Source organism: Pistacia vera, unplaced genomic scaffold, assembly GCF_008641045.1.
Source record: "Pistacia vera cultivar Batoury unplaced genomic scaffold, PisVer_v2 Contig290, whole genome shotgun sequence".
In the NCBI taxonomy this organism is placed as follows: Eukaryota; Viridiplantae; Streptophyta; class Magnoliopsida; order Sapindales; family Anacardiaceae; genus Pistacia; species Pistacia vera.
Window position 1 is genome coordinate 430,671 of NW_022196102.1, and position 20,301 is coordinate 450,971.

Here is a 20,301-nt window from a genome sequence, read left to right on the forward strand (position 1 = left end):
TCTGGTATGCCCCCACCGATGACAGTAACTACACTTGGGTCGATTTCCTCTACCACCTTGATCGCCCTGTTCTCTTTTAGTAAAAGTGTGGGACTGAGAAACAAGAACCAAAGAGTCACCAGGGGATGCACTGTAGTAGGGGGGAAACACGAAGTAATCGGGTAAACACTTCATCAAGGGAAGGCACAGTAGATCCAAAAAGGATTTGATCTCGAACAGGTGTAAGATCTGGACCTAGAGCTGCAAGTGTCAAGACCATAAAGAACTTGTCCCATTGAGCCAAATCTTCTGCCACAGATTTACCAGCTGGTAGCAGCAGATTGAATTCTGTCTTAAGGGAGGCCATCTTACCAAGGAAGTTCGACATATTCATATCCTGTTGTTTGAGATGAACTAAGTTGGACATAACAAAATATAAATGTTGAATGTCATTTGTATAGAGAAGTTTAGCCTAACTCCAAATATCAACACAAGAACGGTAAGATTTGTAAATAGGGTGAAGGGGGGATCAACAGTTTGCCATAACATACTACACACCAGAGCATCAATTTTAGTCCAGGAAGACTTATCTGATGTAATATCCGCAGCCTTGGTGGTCAAGTGATCCTTCAGACCTTGACCCATACACCATAATTCGATAAAGGCAACCTAGGATGAATAATTAGCAGTCCCAATTAATCTCTCAATCGTGATGGGAGGGAGAGATAAAAAAGAAAAACCACTTGGATGTGAATGAAAGGCTGATTTAGGAGGATCCATGAAGAAGATCAGAGTGTCTTAAAGCTGATAGAAAAACACAAGCTCACGCTCGCTGGAAAAATAGAATGCTCGCCGGAAAAACAGATCGGAGCAAAAACTGACAGAAATTCCTTGAAGGGTTTTGCTGGCGAGGTAGAGAGGAACAAGATGTTGGTGGCGGTGAGATCTCATGCTCGCCGGAAAAGCAGATCAGAGCAGAGGCTGTTGGAAACTAGATCGGCACATGAGGGCGCGTGCAGCGAAGGCCGACAATGAAACCACTTAGGTTATGACAACAATGAGAAGACGATCAGTCTGGTATGATTAGACCAGATCCTGATCGTTGTTGGAGAGCAGTCGCCGGAAAAAAAAAATTGGAACTTCAGAGTCCTTGCTCTGATACCATGTGAAGAAATATTTTGTTTTATTACATATTTCACAATGAAATGTACAAGGAATTTATAGCAAAAAACAAAAAACTAATCTAGGAAGTAAATTGTTACATTCCTATTATAACTGATATAATTTTTAATAGCTTTGATCCTAACCTAATATAGAAGATAGTTTTTAATGAGAATAATCCTATTTCCTATTTTACACTTCAACACATTGAAATATTTTATAAAAGCAAAATGCTGCTCAACCGAAATTCATCCATCAAGACGATCGTTGGAATACTTTCGTAACTCCAAAGACTCATATTTGCATGTGAAAAGCAGTAACTATAGTTGTCAAAATCAACTAACTTCAGCGCTCAAGCTGAACATATAAATATAAATTTTAACATCATTTAGATTTGGAAGCAAACATGTAAAATATCAAGCATATGGGTCATCTGGGCAACGAGAAGACGATGCCTGGAAAAATACAACTTTTAAAATACTTGGTCCAAAATTTTAGCTTCACCATTAGCCTGATCAAGAAGTCCATTGAAACAACATTTTGGTTGGAAGTACACAATGTAACAAGAAAGTAAGGCAAATACAAATTGCAGACACATAAGCAGCAAAAGTTTTTCTTATTCCAAGCAAACAACACAAATAGACTGCAAACACCCACATCCTTTGTCTACCAAATTGGGATGAAAAAAATGTCTAAACTAGGTATTCACATTCTTCAAATGGTTTAGGCTCAATACCAAGATAGGGGTAAGAATGGTTCTATTACATAGACACAAAAACAAAATAAAATATTAAAAAATCGAGAGCACTGATAATCAATAAGAAGAGAAACAAGGTGCATCAAGTGAGAACAGTGACAAGAGACACGATACAATTTCTGCATGTTGTTCAAAATTTTAGTCAATTAATCTTTACTGATTTAATGATTAAAAACTTAAAACTTTATGCAATCGATTGCCTGTCTATATCACATCATATTGATCTTTTAGGTTGGAACTTTGAAGTTCAAAATCAACAAATTGCCATTAAATAGTCATTTGAAAACTCCAAATTCCCATATGGAACTAAATGGTTAAGAGGAAGCATTTAGAATGAAGGTCATCATCAAGCACATAAATCTATACACAAACCTCTTCAAGAAAGAGAAAACAAGATTAGGATGAGTCCACCCGACTTCTTAGAAATAGAATTGTCTCCTCTGTAAGTGTCCAAAGAGATAAGTCCGTTGTGCCCACTATAGAGCTTCTCTGTCTACTTCGGGAGTCCATTCTTACTCATAGAAAATGACCTGAAGCAAAAATTAAAACTAGAAAATTGTCATTTAAATTAAAAAAGAAAGAATATTGTGTTTCATACAACATTGGAGCCCAAAAATGAAAAATTGCTTTCAAAAAGCATTATGTCCATGAACTTAAAAATTGAACCTCCCTGTAGTTGATGGCGCACTAAAATTTCTTATAGGAGCAAAATGCTTCTCAGGCTTAATTGATCCACGAAGACACTCAAAGGAATCTTGTCATAACTCCAGAAAATCCTCCATGGCATATGAGAAGCAAAAACTATAATTGTCAAAATCAAATGGTTTTAGCAATCAACGTGAAGACATTTTATTACTGCATAGGATACTTCACTCCCCATTGGATTTCGGCTTTCATTATGCCTTGATGGTCTACTTATGTAACTTCATCTTATTTAATTTACTACTATAATTTCGAGTTAAGGCTTATTTGACATGACACAAACAACACACTAACCTGTTTTCCCAACCCTACTTCTCCCTACATCTAGATGTTACTTTCAAACCCATTTTCCTCTTTGCTCTTTATTTTCCCAATAGGATAATGTATGACTAGGATTTTAGAAGCCTACTTTTTTTTTTATTCTAATTTCATCCCCAAAATTGTTTGGACAGACTAGTTATGGTTTAGAAATGGTCCATAGGTAGAAAATAGATAGATGTAAGAAGACAAGGCCACAAGCTTCTTGTTTTATTGGCTCCATGACCCAAAGTGGGACAATAAACATACTTCTCTCATCTACTTCAACATTGCTCCCCATCCTCTTGACACTCAAACCAAACAAATAAATGACCTCTATTTTCTTAACATCTTGCTATTCTCCCTTTGTCTCTACAACTTTGGTCCCACCATATCCATTACACCTCTACTGAAACCCTCATTTTATTTACCAGCAATACATGCAATAAAAAATGTGAAAGCTAGTTCAATTTGGGTTTCCTATAAGATAAGTTGGAAAAGGATATGTTCCAGCAAATACAGAAGAATAAACAGTATAATAATTCATTCAATTATAATGAACTACAAAGTCTGAAATTGAAAATAAAAATTCGCAGTAAGAGAACCAACCAAGACACTGATCCTCACAATTGGGATGAACATATAAAAAATGCAACAATTTTGAAGCTATATAACAGAACCATATAGTAATACATACACTGATTTTCTGACGAGTTCCATCTCTATATATTGCATCAATCACAACTAGAGAACCATGATGAGTGTTCTACGAGTTTCGATAACTCGCTGTCTTCAGTATAAAATAGCTTGAATTCCTCTCTCTATTGCTGATCACCTTCGTCATGAGGCTCCGTTACATTGTACTTGGCCGCATTAGAATCATTATAAATAGGTTGTATTGCTTCTTTGGGTAGACGAGGCTCTACTATGATTTCATTAAGAGTCCTAATATCAATTTCATGTTTTTTCTTCAATTGATCAATCTATTTGTATGCCTTTGCAGTTTCTTGTTCAGCTTTTATAGCTCGCTTCTGAAAAAAAGAAATATAGAAAAAATTATAAAATAAAATGTATCATTTAGAAATAGAAATAGAAATGGAAATCCAATAATTTTCAAGTGGAAAATTGATAATAAAGTTCTGCTGGGAAGTTATCCATCCGATATGGAGTATTCAACAAGTAAAAACATGCTAAGGTTATAATTAAGAATAAATCATTGTCCATCAAACTAATGCAAACTTTATTTTGAAAGAAGTTGCAGCCATAAGCAACAAGGAATAATAAGTTCTTAAAATCATGTCTTATATAGTAATTCTGATCTTTCGGTAGAGAGATTAACATCCAAGCTAAGAATGAACCAAGACAAGTATCCTTTGTACACACTATACAGTATCAGGGAAGAGGAGTTTCATAAGAAAAAGAAAATCATGCAAAGTTAATGTTACGCAGCCATAATCATAAATAAGGCTATGAATAATGAAGCAATGTATGTAAAATGTATAGAACTTCATGAATTAACTATGGATGAACCAAAAGACAAGCTGAATTGCTCATATACAATAGTGTCTATATGCCTGTCAAACAAAAACTAAAGGATCTAAATCAATTTACAAAAAATGTATATGAGAATGAGCAAAGATCAGTTAGCTTTCTCTCAAGTGAGGATTCTATTCATGACTACCAAAAATCCTACATGTTCTAAAATCTGTGTCATTCTCACTGAGACAAATGAGTGGCCTTAAAACAAAAACATAGTGTGCTCAAAAATAGTACAGGAAAAATAACCATCCTAATCAAACAAAGGAATAATGTGCTCATAAATCCTCCAAGATATAGTAAAATCCCCGTCACATAACAAGTAATGATTTCTATACACCTGAAGTAAAAATATATCACAAAAATAAACAATAAAGAAAAGCTAGCAAGAGGTGAACTTTTCATGATAGAAAAAATTATCTGAACAAAGCAGGAGTCACACTTGGGCAGCTGCAACAGCTTCTTCTGCTTCTTTGAGTCGTACAAGTACTTCAGCTACGGCTTGTACAGCTTCAGCAGTATCCCGCAATTGAGCTTGAAGCCCTTTATTCTCATCCTTGAGATATCTTCTCTCTTTCTCTTTTTCAGCTTTCAATGCTGAAATTTCAGCTGTAAGAGCATTTATGAACTTAGATTCAGCACCCATTACTCCTGTTTTAGTAGCCGCTTTCTTAAATTCATCTATTGCTTCCTGAATCTTTCTGTGCCTTGCAAGCAATTGAATATGCTTTTCCTCAAGATCTGCACACTGTTCTAGCATGCGTGCATGTCCCTCCATAGCCATCTACATTGCTTTCTTCAACTCTTCTATACATTGCTTTTTAGCATCAAGTTCCTATTTTTTCTTTTCTGCTAAGGACCTGCTAGCTTCAAGTTTGATCCTCAATTCTTCTGCAAGAGATATCCACTTGCTCTCTACCTCAATCCAGTGGATTCTTTCTCGTTCAAGTTTCTCCTCAGCATTATTTTTGGCTGACTCTGGGATTGTAGTCAGAGGTGGTGCTAGATTGGGATCACATGAATAAGTCAATTGCAAATTTGAGTTTTGTTTTCGAGCAAATAATGAAGAAGAGTCTATATAGTATTGTAACTCGCTTCTTAATTCTTGAATCCCTTCCAAAAACACTTCCCTTTCATCCAAATCACAGAAATTCTGATAATGTTCCAGTTGCTCTTGAACTATATTGAGTTCAATTTTTGTCCTTAAAATTTCAGGATGATTCTCAAATTTTTCCTTCAGAAGCTGTAAAAAATAAGGTTAGATATATGCACAAAATATAAATTAATGTTATCTTTAGAAATAAATTTATACTTTGGTAAGTAACCATTCTACCTCAAAGCTTAAGTTCATAAGTAACAACCTAATAAAAGTATTTAAAAGCTACAATAATACCCGTCACGTATCTCATAGTGAAATGGATGCAAACACAGATGCAAACTAAATAAATATAAAATTACATATGAAAAATGAAAACATGTGAAACTTGTAAGGGTTTGAAAGTGAGTGTTTAGCTTTACTACTATGTTAAGTAGATTTGTAACCAAAAACTTAGGCTAATATATTTTTTAGCTCTAACATACCTTATGCTCATGCATGAGGTATACAAATTCTTCTTCCATGAACTCCTCAGTTGGCAAAACACCATCGATAAGGCTTTCAAGGCGCAGAATTTTATCCTCCCTTGTCTGTCCTATAATGGCATTGCATTCTCTCTCATGTTTGTACTGTTGTACCTGCAAAGAAAAGTAGAAAAATGTCACCAATGAAAAAACAAAAAAAGAAGAAAAAGAAAGCATTATATAGTCATTGCTATTTGTTGGTAAAACTAGTAAAAAAAACATACCAAACGATTAAGGTGCTTAATTTCAGAAGTTTGCTTGGCACAGAAGTCCTCTAGTGTCGTTTCCCTCCTAATGGCTCCTGCCAAAACCTTCTCCATTGCCTGACGGAAAAAGAAACATGTAAATGCAAGCAGTCATGATGTTAAACTAATCCAAAATATAGCTAAAATCATTATACTTACTTTTGGAACTGAAGATTGCTTCATGGACTTGTCCGCAGAGTGTGAGTCAACAAAAGGTACCAACTGAAGATTTGAGCTCTCATTCCCCTCTTTGACATCTAGCTACATTCTGTTCTTGCAATGGGTACATAAGAATAATTATGTATCTTCTTTTGGCATCTCACCATTTTGAGAAGTTTGCACACCGATGTCAACTTTGGCAATGGGAAAAACTGGTTTAAAATCAGTGGGTCTTAATGAGAAACGTACCCAAGCTGTGAGAGAGAACAAATAATATTTCCAGCTTCTTTCATGTGTTCCCCGGCAGCACCAGCTAATTTCTGTCTTTCTGACCCAGCTAGATCGACAAGATTTATTCTACTTGTTTTAAACCTGCTTATACCATTTGCCTTGCTGTAAAAGACACAAGAGTTTAACTCAGAAAACATCGATCACAATGAAATGAAACAAAACTCATGAAAAAAACAAAGATATTCAAGTACTCTGTTGTTGTTGCATGTCAATAGATTCTACTCTTACGTCAAAGTTAGTGAAGCAGATATAACAAGCAAAACTTCACAGAATATCAGATTGCTTAGCTGGTAAAGAGTATTCTAATAGATAGACACATATTAATATGCCTTTAAGAGAAACACTTTATGCAATCTGTAACTCATAATTTAAAGAAAAACTACTAATTTTTAAATTGCAGCAGTTATTACCTTGCATCAAGATTCAACAACACAAGTGAAAACACTATGTGAGCTTGAGCTTTCTGCATTTATACTAGTTGCACCTGTCCTCCTGTTTGACAATCCTTGCATCATAAAAACACTGATCATAAATTTAATGCAAGAAAAATTAACAAATCAAACATATTAAAATCAGATATTGAGGGGAGACAGTAATGTTACAAGTGAATAAACCAATTTATTTTCCCCAAAATAATATTTAAGGTCACTAAGATCATACCACTTTTTCCATAACCACCTGTTACTTTCAAAAGGCCACTAAGGTCAACACATCCATAATCGTCCACCTATGTTTACAAACTTTTTCAGGACATTCAGATCATGTAACAGACAAAAATGGTAAACTCCAAATGCAATAGAACCTCAAAGCACAGTTATAGTATTAGCTTATCATGCATAAGATGTCAGATAAACAATAAGAACAGGCTGATGCACATCATATTGTCGTATAAGGGAACAAGAATTTGATTAACTCTATGAACTTTTGAACATTACTAATTTAGACATACATACTTTCTGATGGGCCTTTAGGGTGTCATTGTTACATTATATTGCACACAATTAAATCTTTTCAATATTACATGGCCCAGTGCTTGGCCAAGTTATAGACGCATGATGAACTTAATCAGCCCACAATACAGTCTCAAATGCACTAATGTGAATGGAAAGTGGGAGTTGGGACATACTGTATTAGCAAAATTAGAACTCCCATACTATATTAGCAATCATTAAACAACCAATGTGTAGGAGATGAATGAATTATCTGTCAAAAACACAATCCTAATATAGGGATTATTTTGACCTTACGCTTTATGCCCAATTGGTCTTCAAATCGAAATCCATCCACGTTCAATTCAACTTCCAAACCTTTGTTGATGTGATTACTACAAGTATCAAACATCTAGAAGAAATGAATGGTTAAATAGGTTAGCAAGTATGCCTTAAACCACTCTCAAAAGATATACAAGTTTCCAATTATCTAACTTAGATAATACATTTGTTTGATTGTTGCAGGTTGAGCCAAAAAAATATTTCTTTAAATGTTATGATGAAGTACCTCAATATTCCATAAAAGTGTTCTAAATCTCTAATTATGCTAAAAGGAAATTAATATTATCATGTTTCAGCACTGAAATCAAAGATTAAAGGTATACACTAAGTACCACTGGTTAAATGAATATACATTGTGAAATAACATATGCAGCATTAAGGAATCTGCCTCATTAATGCAGTTGATATGCTTAGGTTGTCAAATAACATATAATCATCTGTATAATCAATTGTGTTCCTAGTACAATATATACGATGTCAATATATAAGAATTAACTTTAAACTGAGTTCAACTAAGCCCCTCCTTTATAACATTAATCTTCGAGACTAATGATTTGTCAACCACTCCAGTTTGCTTCATTAATCTACCATGTACTTAATTACTATCATAAGACATTACAAATTTTCCAAAATAAGTCTAGCCATGAAAATTATAACATCCCCAAAATACCTCAAATTTAAGCTGCTTAACCATAGAACCTGGAAGCAAATTGTTCCTAAAATTTGGTGATTGGATAGTGACATACTTTAAAGATCTAGGAATAACTGATACATATATATAAATCATATTACATATGAGTACAATGGCAAGATGATGTTAGAAATAAGATTAAAATAGGTTCTAGATGCAAATATGTTAAAATCACTAGAATACCTTGACATGGAATTGAAACTGATGCCAATTCATCTTGTGGAGATATGATAGAAACCTGGCCTACCTCTATCACGTTCAACTCACTGACACTTTCCAGATTATTTCAATTCTGCTGGTTATCAACCCAGAATTTTCAGTCAACCAATTCTAACTAAAATACTACTCTCAATGGAACACAACAATGCTGGACAGATTTGATAATTGTACTCAATGACAAATCAAAGCAAATTCTATTAAGATAACAATTCTTTATAACTCAAATAAAGCAATAATCAATTAAATGAGAAAAGCAGCTCATCCAGGATGATTCTGCTAACAATAAGAACCCATTGGACTTTGAGAGCCAGCATCTCCCCAAATCCCTTCCCTCTACAAAATTCCCTGCTCTACAGATCCTTCCCGCTACCTTTTATTCTTCGTGCTCTATTGTTGTAACTAAATTCAGCTCCCCAACCACTCAGCATTTGCCACTTGTCACTTTCCCATAAACCCAAAACAACCCTCCATCACACTCAAAGCCTGACCTAAGTCCCTCAATCCTCTGTTTACGCCCTTATTTTTCCTCCTATATACCAAGGTATTGTTAGTCTCACCAAGATATCACCAATGTAGCCTCATAATGTGGTTGGATCATGTCCAACTCATAGCTTTCAATCAGAATATCCTATAGAATTAGGATAACTTAAAAAAGGAGCTAATGCACACCAAAAACATATTAACACTATTTAAATAAGAGGTACTTCTTTAAAAAGGCACATAAAAGATATTCATGTGTGAACTCATAGCTCAATATTAAGAGTCAATTTATTAGCTGAAATGTCTATCTTGAACTTGTCTACATGCATATTCACACTCTTGCTAGTATTAAGTTTGACTATCACCCTCGTAACAAATGCAAATGGAATCCAATTATCATAGATGTCATAGCACGCCATGGATAAAGGTGGAAAGCATGAACCAACTATGTGGAAAGTGGTCATTTTATGAGAAAAGGGGGAATATAAGAGGTTATGAAGTCTAATTAGAAATGCTAGTTAAGAGAAAAATAATAGGAGGAAGAAACTCCCTAAGAAGCATAAAAATATGCACGACAATTGATGTGAAAGGTAAATAGAATTATTAGGTAACTACTTAAACCAAAAGTTTAAGCTTATAGGTTTAGGCCCAATGATAATATTTAAGCTATAAAGTCTCGACATGCGTAATGCAGGTTAAAAGATGCAAAGATGATGATTTTCTAGTCTTTAATCCTATTTAGAGAGTGTATTGAGATTGAGTGGATGATAAAGAGTATCATACTTAACTCTAGGAATGAGCCAATAAAATTGCTTTTCGTCTGTCTACAATACACCTAGGATGGGAAATTGTGCAATTCATTCTTATGCAATATAGGAAGCATCTTGTAATAACTTATTTGGGCTTCTTATCATCCCTTATTTTGTACTCTAGGCTTAAGACTAGCGAAGAATAACGTTACCCAAAGTTTCTTCAAAATTTTGTATGAATGAGCTATCTCAACCAAAAGATGGAAAGAATTTTATTGTGAGTTTCATGAACATAAAAATTGATAAGCTGATTCGTTAAAAGTTTTCTTACCTAACACAGAACTTTGGGCTCTGTTTACAACTCAACAATCTCCAATTTCCAACCTTAGAAGATACCTTAACTACCACCTATCTCTCACAACTCTTACAGCTTGACTGAGGCTAAAGCATAAAATTTCATCATATCAGGTTATATAATCATAAAACACAAGAAACGATATCATATTATATTGTAACGATCAAAAAGAGCTAAGAATCTTTTGTATCACTTACAAGGTGGAATGAAAACCTATACATCCTAGCATGCTAAAAGAAGTTTGGTAACTTGCACCCAAATTCAAATATATATAAACCTTGATACCCGTTTGTAGAAGTAGGTGGTACACCAGCTACGTAGATGTTGATACCCTTTTGAATATTCTTCCTTTCACCTATGAATCTGACTTCCATGATCATCTCTAAATTATTCTTAACAATGTGCTTTTGGTCCAACTTCTTTGAAGCACTAGAACAAACAACATTGGCAGGCCGAACAACAGCCACAAATTCTCTAGTAGGAACTTCTCCACCTTTAGCACTGAAAGGTAATGCCTGAAACAGAAACTACTTAGTTGTGATTAAATACCTTGATGGAAGAGAAAAGAAAGGGATTGAATTTTTGTTCCTCAGGCTAAGTGCCAAAAGAAAGGGAGAATATTTTTACATATATACAAGATGTGACATTCTATATTTATGAATTTCTAGATAACTTAATCATTGTTCTCATCCTTGATAAACCAAAATAAGAGAAGTTTGATGAATACAGACCCTATTAACTAAGTTTTGTTCAACAAGTCAATCAAAGCAGGAGTTTTCTGACGTTGCTTCTCTAGTTGCAGTTCCCAATCAATATTGTCAATAAATACACATTAATGCCAATGACAAAAAAATTAATAAATACCTACTCTCAAGTAAAATTTGCAAATATCAAAGAAATAGAAATGCACGCAGCAATAAATAGAAAATTGAAACTAAATGGAAAACCTTTCCAGAATCAATTATGCCAATAGGTGACGATAAGGAGCCAAAAATATCAATCCAAGCTGATAGCCCCATTGTTCTCCACGAGGACACATCCTTCCTTATCCATCAGACCTATTGGCCTTTCAGACCATAAAAGATATTAGACATCACATGTTTATGAAACAAAATATAGAAGGATTATATTTATACACTAAAAATAGAACTTTTAGAGCCACAAATGCGCAAGATAGCGTACCTGCATATGATTTAACCAGCCAAAAAATAAAACAGTTTTTAAGTTTGGAAGGTTAAATATTGATTACAGATGTTATAGGGATCTTCATCTTCCCAATGAAGTAATGGTGGCATACTACAATCATGTTTACATGTGATTAATACAGTTTCTGCCTCTGCATGCTACCATTTGTGTAACACCTCCTCTTTACTACTATTCTTATAATACATACTGTGTAAATTATAGATATACATAGCGTATGAAAGATAGTGGGCTCAAATTTTTCTTTACTCATAAAAACATGATTCTTTACAAATACAAAATACTATGTATTAAAAACTTTCTAATTAATATAAAATATCATAGCTGGTGGACAGTGTGCCAATACTCTCCGCTCCTCGACGTCCATCCTACCGCTGCTCCTATTTCCTGCAAAACAGAGAAGAACAACGGGGTGAGCACCACAATGCTCAGTAAGTAAATCCTCTACTACCTGTCCCCGCAACTCACTCTTTGGTTCTTTCCTTACTCTACCGTTCTTCTATTTCTAATTCTCACTGTTTTTCTCTTTCTTTCTAATACTTTTATTCTCCTTTAACTCAGTTCTGCTCTTTTTATTCTTTCTTTCTCTTTGTTCTTATTCTTTTTTCTCCTTCTCTTATTCTTACTCACCATGAAGGAAACTCATGGTTCTCTCTTGTTCTCGTCATACTCACCATGAAGGAAATTCATGGTTCTCGCTCTTATTCTCATCATACTCACCATGAAGGAAAATCATGGTGCATGCCTGTATGAGCTATACATGCAATTAATACAAACGAACTGCATGTTTCTCTCTTCTACTCTCTATTCTTACTAGCTCAAACTTTCTCATTCTTTCTCATACTCTCTTTCTCTTCCTATCTCATTCTTTCTCAAGCTTTCTCATTCTTTAATTCTTTCTATTATCTCATTCTCATTCTCATTTCTGTTTCTCTTTCTCATAACTCTTTTCTGTTAATTTTCTGTTGTAGGTTACGGCCTCATCTTACCGGAAGCACGGCTGGGTACTTATCCCACTTTTCGTAACCCTACTCATTGTCTCTCTTTATTCTTTCTCATGTTTACTCATCTCTTTCTCAAGCTAGTACTCATAATATAGCCTAACTCTTAGCTTTTCTCTGTTCTCTTTCTGTTTCTGTTTCTCATATTCTTTGCTATACACCTTCTGATGTATGTCACGACCTCATCTTACCGGAGGCATGGCCGGGAACTCAACCTGCTTTTCGTGACTTTACTCTTTTTCTCTTTCTGTTCTTTCTCATTCTTACTCATTAGAATGTCACAACCTCATCTGACCGGAGGCACGGCTGGGCGCTACCACTCTACGTGACTTCTGCTCATTTCTCTACCGATCGGATTTGTCATGCATGGATTCGGAACCCTTGGCCATGTGAGTGTACATACTTTCTCTCTATCTCTCAAATGTCACGACCCCTTCTTACCGGAGGCATGGCTGGAACCTCATGTTCCACTCTATGTGACGGTCACGGCCTCATCTGACCGGAGGCACGGCTAGGGATCACAAAGCACCCACTCTCATGACTCTACTCATCACTCACGGGTTCCCCATCGCACAACTTACTCTATTCTCTTCTTTAACTCTTGTGCACAAGATCTCTACTCTTTCTCTAGCTACTCATCATAATGTAGCTTAACTCTTAGAGTAATTCTCTACTCTTTCTCAACTTTTTCTCAAGTTCTTTCTCAATGCACACTTAATGCATATGGATGGTTCATGCTCATTAATGCACTTAGGAAATGCCAATATGCAATGTTGCTCTAAAATCGTCATTCTGTACAGGTCACACTAAAAAGGGTATAACTTGCGTTATACACATCAGATTGCTATGGTTTTGGTCTCGTTTTAAAGCTTATAGACAGGGCTATAATTTTTATGTTTTGGTCTAAACCCAGTTAAATCCGTAAGATGCCCAAAAATTACTCAGAAAGTCACGACTGTGACAAGGTAGTTTCTCACTTAGGCATTTCATCAAACGACTCATGTGCCTATCAAACTCTTCTCTACTTACAACTCGATTTCTCTTTTTAACCATCCAAAATTGGAAGTAAAATCCCTTCCATGGGCATAATCCCTTCCATAGAAGAACACTCCCAAAATATATGCTCATTCTCATCTAACTTCATCTCAACTCATCACACATCCACACTTCTTATAAAGGGAAAGTATTCAACAAACTCAACATGAATACTTATCTCAACTTAATTTCTCAACAAGTAGACATATATCTCTACTCAATTTCTCAAATACATACATAAAACATGCATACATCATTTCTACTAAATCTCTACTCAAAAGATCTCAACCTGGGTTGGGATTTACTTACCTCATACTTGAGTAGTCTCCACTAAAGCTCTCTACTCTTGTTGGATCATAGCTTTCCCTTATTTCCTAAGCATAAACTTAGTAAGAACTTAACCCTTACATAAATAAAACTCATACCTAGAGTAGGGATTCTTACCTCTTCTTGCTTAGGATCACTTCTTTGTCAAATTCCAACTCAAACCTCTCAAAAATCCCTTGGAAGATTGAGTGAGGAATTGAGAGAAAATGGGAGATGAAGAGGAAGTGGAAATGAGTAAAATGAATAGGTTTAGAGAACTCAACCCTTATTAGCTCATATAATATACACTCTTTCCCATTTTGCCCTTACTCTTTCTTGAAATTTCCACCTTTATCCTTTAATTCTTTACAAACTCACCCCCATTTTACACTATTCTCCATGAAATTTCCTTACATTTTACTCATCACTTTTCCTGCTAATTAGGGGTAGAAAAGTCATTTGCCCCCTATGGAGAATTCTCTAGAAACCTCAAGAAACTTTTCTGCCGTCTTGTCGCCGCGGCAAAGAAATTTCCGTCGCCCCAGTGAAACATTCCAGAACCGACACCGCCAAACACAAAGCCAACATTGCTGCGACGAAGCTTCTTCCTCGTCCCGGCGAAGGCTGGAACCCCAAAATCTTCCAAGTCTTAATCAATTCCATGGTAAACACTCAACCAAACCCAAAACATAAACTCAACTAAGGGAAAACCAAACAACATGAACAATATACAAACTCATTCGGGAGCAATTCCGTAAACCTTTAGGCCATACCATAAACAATGGCTACGTATCTCAAGTGGGGAGTTACAATTTGTTACTTCTAGTAAAGAGTTGAAATAAAGAACCTAACTAGAAATATCTCTTACCATCGAACTTTGAATCTTGCTCTCCTCAAACAGAAAAATCACAAAAAGATATACAACTATCTCTTGTCCACCTAGACTTTTGTTGTAATCTTAAAAACACCCGTATGATTCTAAAATTATCTATGACTTTTTCTATAATTATTATTACTGACCTTTTCTAAGGTTTGCTTAAATATCGCTAAACTCCTCCTGAAGACTAAAATTGTTGGGAGTTCAAAAATAATTTTAGAACCATAAGTGCATATTCGGGATTACACCGTGGGTTAGGAAAGGTCAAAAGATAACATTACCAAGTAGAATAAATAGAATTTGCTACAAAGGGAAAAAAAAAAAAAAAAAAAAGGCCTTACAGAATGTGACAGACCTATAAAGTTGAGGCGAATGTCATCATCTCGAGCTTTCATCAAAGCCTCCAATGAAAGATGCAAGAGCTTAGGACAGTGAGCAAAAAGAACATCAGCTCCGTCACTATTCATGGATTTGCATTGGAGGATGGATACTTTGTACAAAACAAAAAGGATATCTCCACTGATTTCCTTACTGTACTTGTAGAAACAAATAGGTCTTAGCTTACAATAGGGTAGATGCATTCAAGGTAAATCTTATTACCTTGGCAAATGAAGGCCTACAACAAGATTGGAGATAAGGGCATCTCTGTTTTTAATGAGGACATAGGAATTATTTGTTAGACTATTTAAGAGAACCCCAAAGTAGTGAAGCTGCACTTACAGAGACCATAAAATGAAAAGGATTAATAAAAAATTGTGAAGTCTTCAATTACTCTAAGCATTGCATCCTTGTATATTCCTAAGCTTAGACTACATGTAAAGATAATTAAGGTCTAACTGATGTACTCTTGTGTCTTTAAACTTCTGAGGTTCATTTTCCTAAGGCCATTCAAAATATTTAATCAGCACAAAAAAACTGTCATCATAAGTGCTTACAGTATATAAGGCTTAAGAATTATGTTTATCTCAACTATACATATTCTACCAAACAGAAGGGATAGAAATCACGGTATTTTAGAAAGTAGTTTTGGTGCTCTCTACGTTGATTGGGAAGAAGGTTGAGCTGTGTATTTAATTCATATCGTAACAATTATATGACCAAATAAGCAACTAAAGCTTCTGCTCTCAGAGAAGAAAATCAAGTTGACTGAATCAACCTACTCTACAACAAAACTAATTATGCTTTGCTAGCTAGCCGGAAAAATTTAGCAAAATAAGAATTAATACACAGTAAATTATAGTTTCTGAATTTTCTCAGCAACCAAACACAAATTCATACGATAATGAACCAGTCACACAATCTAAGCAACAATTGATGAAAATTACGAAAATGCAAATTATACAAATTAGTTACATAATCTAAAAACAAAATGACAAATGTCATAAAAGAACACAAGACATTACCATATAAAGCTGCCTTCGACTCCTGGCCAAGGCGCCGGAAGAGAGTTTGTCGACGATATGTGAGACAAACTCGGTGAAAATATCAGCATTGCTTGAGGTGCATAGAGCAGTAATTACATCGATAATTTGGCACGCAATAGGTATTTCTCAATTGTGTGAAAGCTAATTATTGTTTCAAGTAATGAGGAACAGAATTGAAATGTACCTAGAATAAAAAAAACTTTTAGATATATTTTTCAAACAATAATTCTTTTCTCTATAATTTTTAATTTAATGGAAATTGCATAAGTCTCAGTACATGTGAACTGCATTAGCATGTTCCCATGACAATACAAATGATTTTAACAGTACTTAACTTTTTTGATATTTCAAATTTCTTTTTATTTGATTTCTAAATTTCTAGTACCATGAAGTTCTTTAAATTCTAGTCTCATCACCAGGATAACACACTTGCTCAAAATTGACATTTTTTGTTTTATTAAACTGTATAGCTGTACAGACGCAACAAAAAAAAAGCGCATTAAATAGCACTAAGATGTAGATTCCAAGATGTAGATTCAAGTGACAGACACCAGAATCTAAAGATTACCTTATAAATTACAGATGTTGAATCAAGTGAACTATAACGAAGACCCATGTTGCTAGATCGACAAGATTTATTCTACTTGTTTTAAACCTGCTTATACCATCTGCCTTGCTCTAAAAGACAAGAGTTTAACTCAGAAAACATCGATCACAATGAAATGAAACAAAACTCATGAAAAAAAAAATGATATTCAAGTACTCTATTGTTGTTGCATGTCAATAGATTCTACGCTTCAAATACTCTGTTGTTGTTGCATGTTAATAAATTCTACTCTTGCGCCAAAGTTAATGAAGCATATATAATGAGTAAAACTGCACAGAATATCAGATTGCTTAGCTAGTAAAGAGTATTCTAATAGATAGACACAGGTTAATATGCCTTTAAGAGAAACACCTTATACAATCTCTAACTCGTAATTTAAAGAAAAACTAGTAATTTTTAAATTGCAGCAGTTATTACCTTGCATCGAGATTCAACAACACAAGTGAAAACACTATGTGAGCATGAGCTTTCTGCATTTATACTAGTTCCGCCTGTCCTCCTGTTTGACAATCCCTGCATCATAAAAACACTGATCATAAATTTAATTTAAGAAAAATTAACAAATCAAACATATTAAAATCAGATATTGAGGGGAGACAGGAATGTTACAAGTGAATAATCCAATTTATTTTCCCCAAAATAACTACTAACTATGATCCAGAAGCAGTAGATAAAAACAAAACAAAAAGAATTTCATGGATGATAATTCTCTACATGAAACCTCATCAAGTAGCTAAACTTCGAGATATGAGGTGAGAACTTAAGGTAAAGCCTTACACCATCAGCAATAATCCTTAAAATGCTTCACTCCGGTAAGCAAATATACATCATTTTGAATCCCCTTAAAGAAGTAAAACCGGTATACTTCTGGTAAAAAAACAATTTTAGTAAAACATTTAGTGTTTGTTCAATCTTTATTACAATTTATTTATTGATTATTCGGAAAAGCTTAGACTTCCATATAAATCTTTCACTATTAGATATCCCCCTTAAAGAAGTAAGACCGGCATACTTCTGGTAAAAAACAGTTTCAGTAAATCATTTAATGTTTTGTCAATCTTATTACAATTTATTTATTGATTATTCATAAAAGCTTAGACTTCCATATAAATCCTTCACTATTATATATAAACTGAAAGAAAAAAAAAAAAAAAACTCTCAAGTCACCTTAACTCTTTTGTCTGGTCAGTTCTTTGTCTCCTTTTGAGTCATTTGGGAACTACGATACAAGAAGAAGATTCAAAATCCTAGAAGAACATGAACGATTTCCTATGTATAAGAATCACCAATGTGTACATTTGATCTGTATTCTTATATTTACTTCCTTCTTTGTCATCCAAAAAGAAACTTATTTTTGTTACTGCCATATCTTTAACTTTCTATTTCCTAAACCACAATACTATATTCGCCAAAAAAACCTCCTTCTTTTATGTTCAAACACTTAATAAATTTGTAGTGTACTCTATTCACATGACAGAAAAAAGAAAAAGAAAAACATATAGAGTTGCCAAGCATTACATGTAGTAAACCCTTAAAATAAATTCAAGCACCAAGAAAGATTCCTATATGTTGGGTGTACCTATTAGGTCATAGTCAATGTAACATGGAATTAAATTTGTCAAGCAAAGAAACACTATAACGACAAGGAAAATGAATATATACATGTTCGTACTAGCCAAGGAATCGTACAACATTTCTTTTATTGGCATTCTCTATAAAGTCTCAAATGCTAGGAACCCACCTTAAGCATCCTCACTATGCATTCCAAGAAGAAAAAACGAAGCAAACCTTTATCAGTAGTTGTGTGACATCCTTCATTGTGCATATGTTACTCCTCTGCAAATTTTGAACATAAACACCAGATTTGACATCTTCTCTTATCTAGAAGAAGCAGCAAACAGGGCAAGGAAAACTAAATTTATGTAGATCTTTATTGGATGTGAGTGCTTCTGTTACCTGAAGATTTCTTTGGCTTGGATCCAACAAATCTGTGATTTGTTCATTGTAAATCTGCAATAAATGTGGATTATTAGGACATGAACATTAAATTTCACAGAACCAAAAGGGATTATCCAGTCACAAAACCTGAAGAAAAGAACAATGACATTCTCCTCTCTCTTCTAATACAAACAAAAAGAAAGAAACTCAACAATTTCTCGCTTTTCCAGTCAGTAAAAAACAGAAGCTTTAAAATTTACATTTTCTCAAGCTTGAGTCACTTTTTCCCCAAATTCTGTCAAAATACAAAAAAGATAATATCAAATAACCACTAAAAAGAAGAAGATGGAAACAATTACTTGAACACCCGACAACCATTTGTTCTCGGGAAGTGTATGAGTGGCGAGCTTGCGCTTGAGTGTTGGCAAGCGTGGGGGAAGCGGACTCTTAATCTTGGAAGATGCCAGAGAAGGCGAAAGAAGTGAGTTCGTTTTTTTGCTTCTACAATGACTTTAATTTTGAATTAGGGTTTGGAGATCACTCACTTGAGTGGGTCTCTCTGAAGATTGTGTTTCTTGGCTGCATACAGTGGTTGATTCCGATCAGTAAACTACAGAGAGAGAGAGAAGAAAGATTAGGTTTGTTAATTTGGGCAAGATTGCTGAGATTGAGGGCATTGGACAAAAGAAGGAGGAAAGAAATGTAACCGTTAAAGAGTAAGAGAGGGTAAACTTCTGAATTTTGTGAATTATCATGTTGTAGGGATTATACCCAGAAAGTGGAGAAATTTAGCTACCCGGCCATCCCAAGTTTCGATTTAAAAATGGCCTTGAAAATGTTTTTCTTTTTTTCTTTTTAATTTAGAGAAGTGACATGACATAGTTAGGATTAATTAACACGTAAATGGTAAAAATGAAAAGATTAAAACATATGTGGGCCGATATAATAATGAAAATTTTAAAATTTGAAATTTACAAACAACCCCACATATTCACCTCGCTTAATCGAAATTCATTAGGGCAAAAAGCGATTTCTGAACCAAAGGGAGACACTACGATTTTCGATCGATCGAATCTACAAATTTCCACACCATATTCAATCCTAAAATCAATTTCTTGAACCCTAACGAAATGCAGTCGCGATTTTCGATCGATTTCTTGAACCCTAAATGGAACTCTGTGCGATTTCTCGATACAGCCCACATTTCCGTCGAAACTGCAAATTTTGACACTAATTCAATCCAAACCATGGCTGACACTCACAATGAGGAGAAAAACCAACGCCACTTTGAATCCTAGATTCCGGTGGTGCAAGCAATTCAATGGCTGCTCCAGTGGATCATCCGTTCAGTGAAGGTGGTCCATAGTAGAGGAGATGACGACGGCACAACAAGAGAAA

The 20,301-nt window shown here is 34.7% G+C and overlaps 1 long non-coding RNA gene across 1 annotated transcript; it reads right to left on the reverse strand.

Annotated features, from left to right (window-relative positions):
* Positions 1-7,407: 7,407 nt before the first annotated feature.
* Positions 7,408-8,744, reverse strand: LOC116134669. The gene is made up of 3 exons (XR_004128787.1): positions 8,689-8,744; positions 7,990-8,088; positions 7,408-7,474 (listed from the first exon to the last, which is right to left on the reverse strand). It is a non-coding gene; the product is annotated as an uncharacterized LOC116134669 (long non-coding RNA).
* Positions 8,745-20,301: the final 11,557 nt, after the last annotated feature.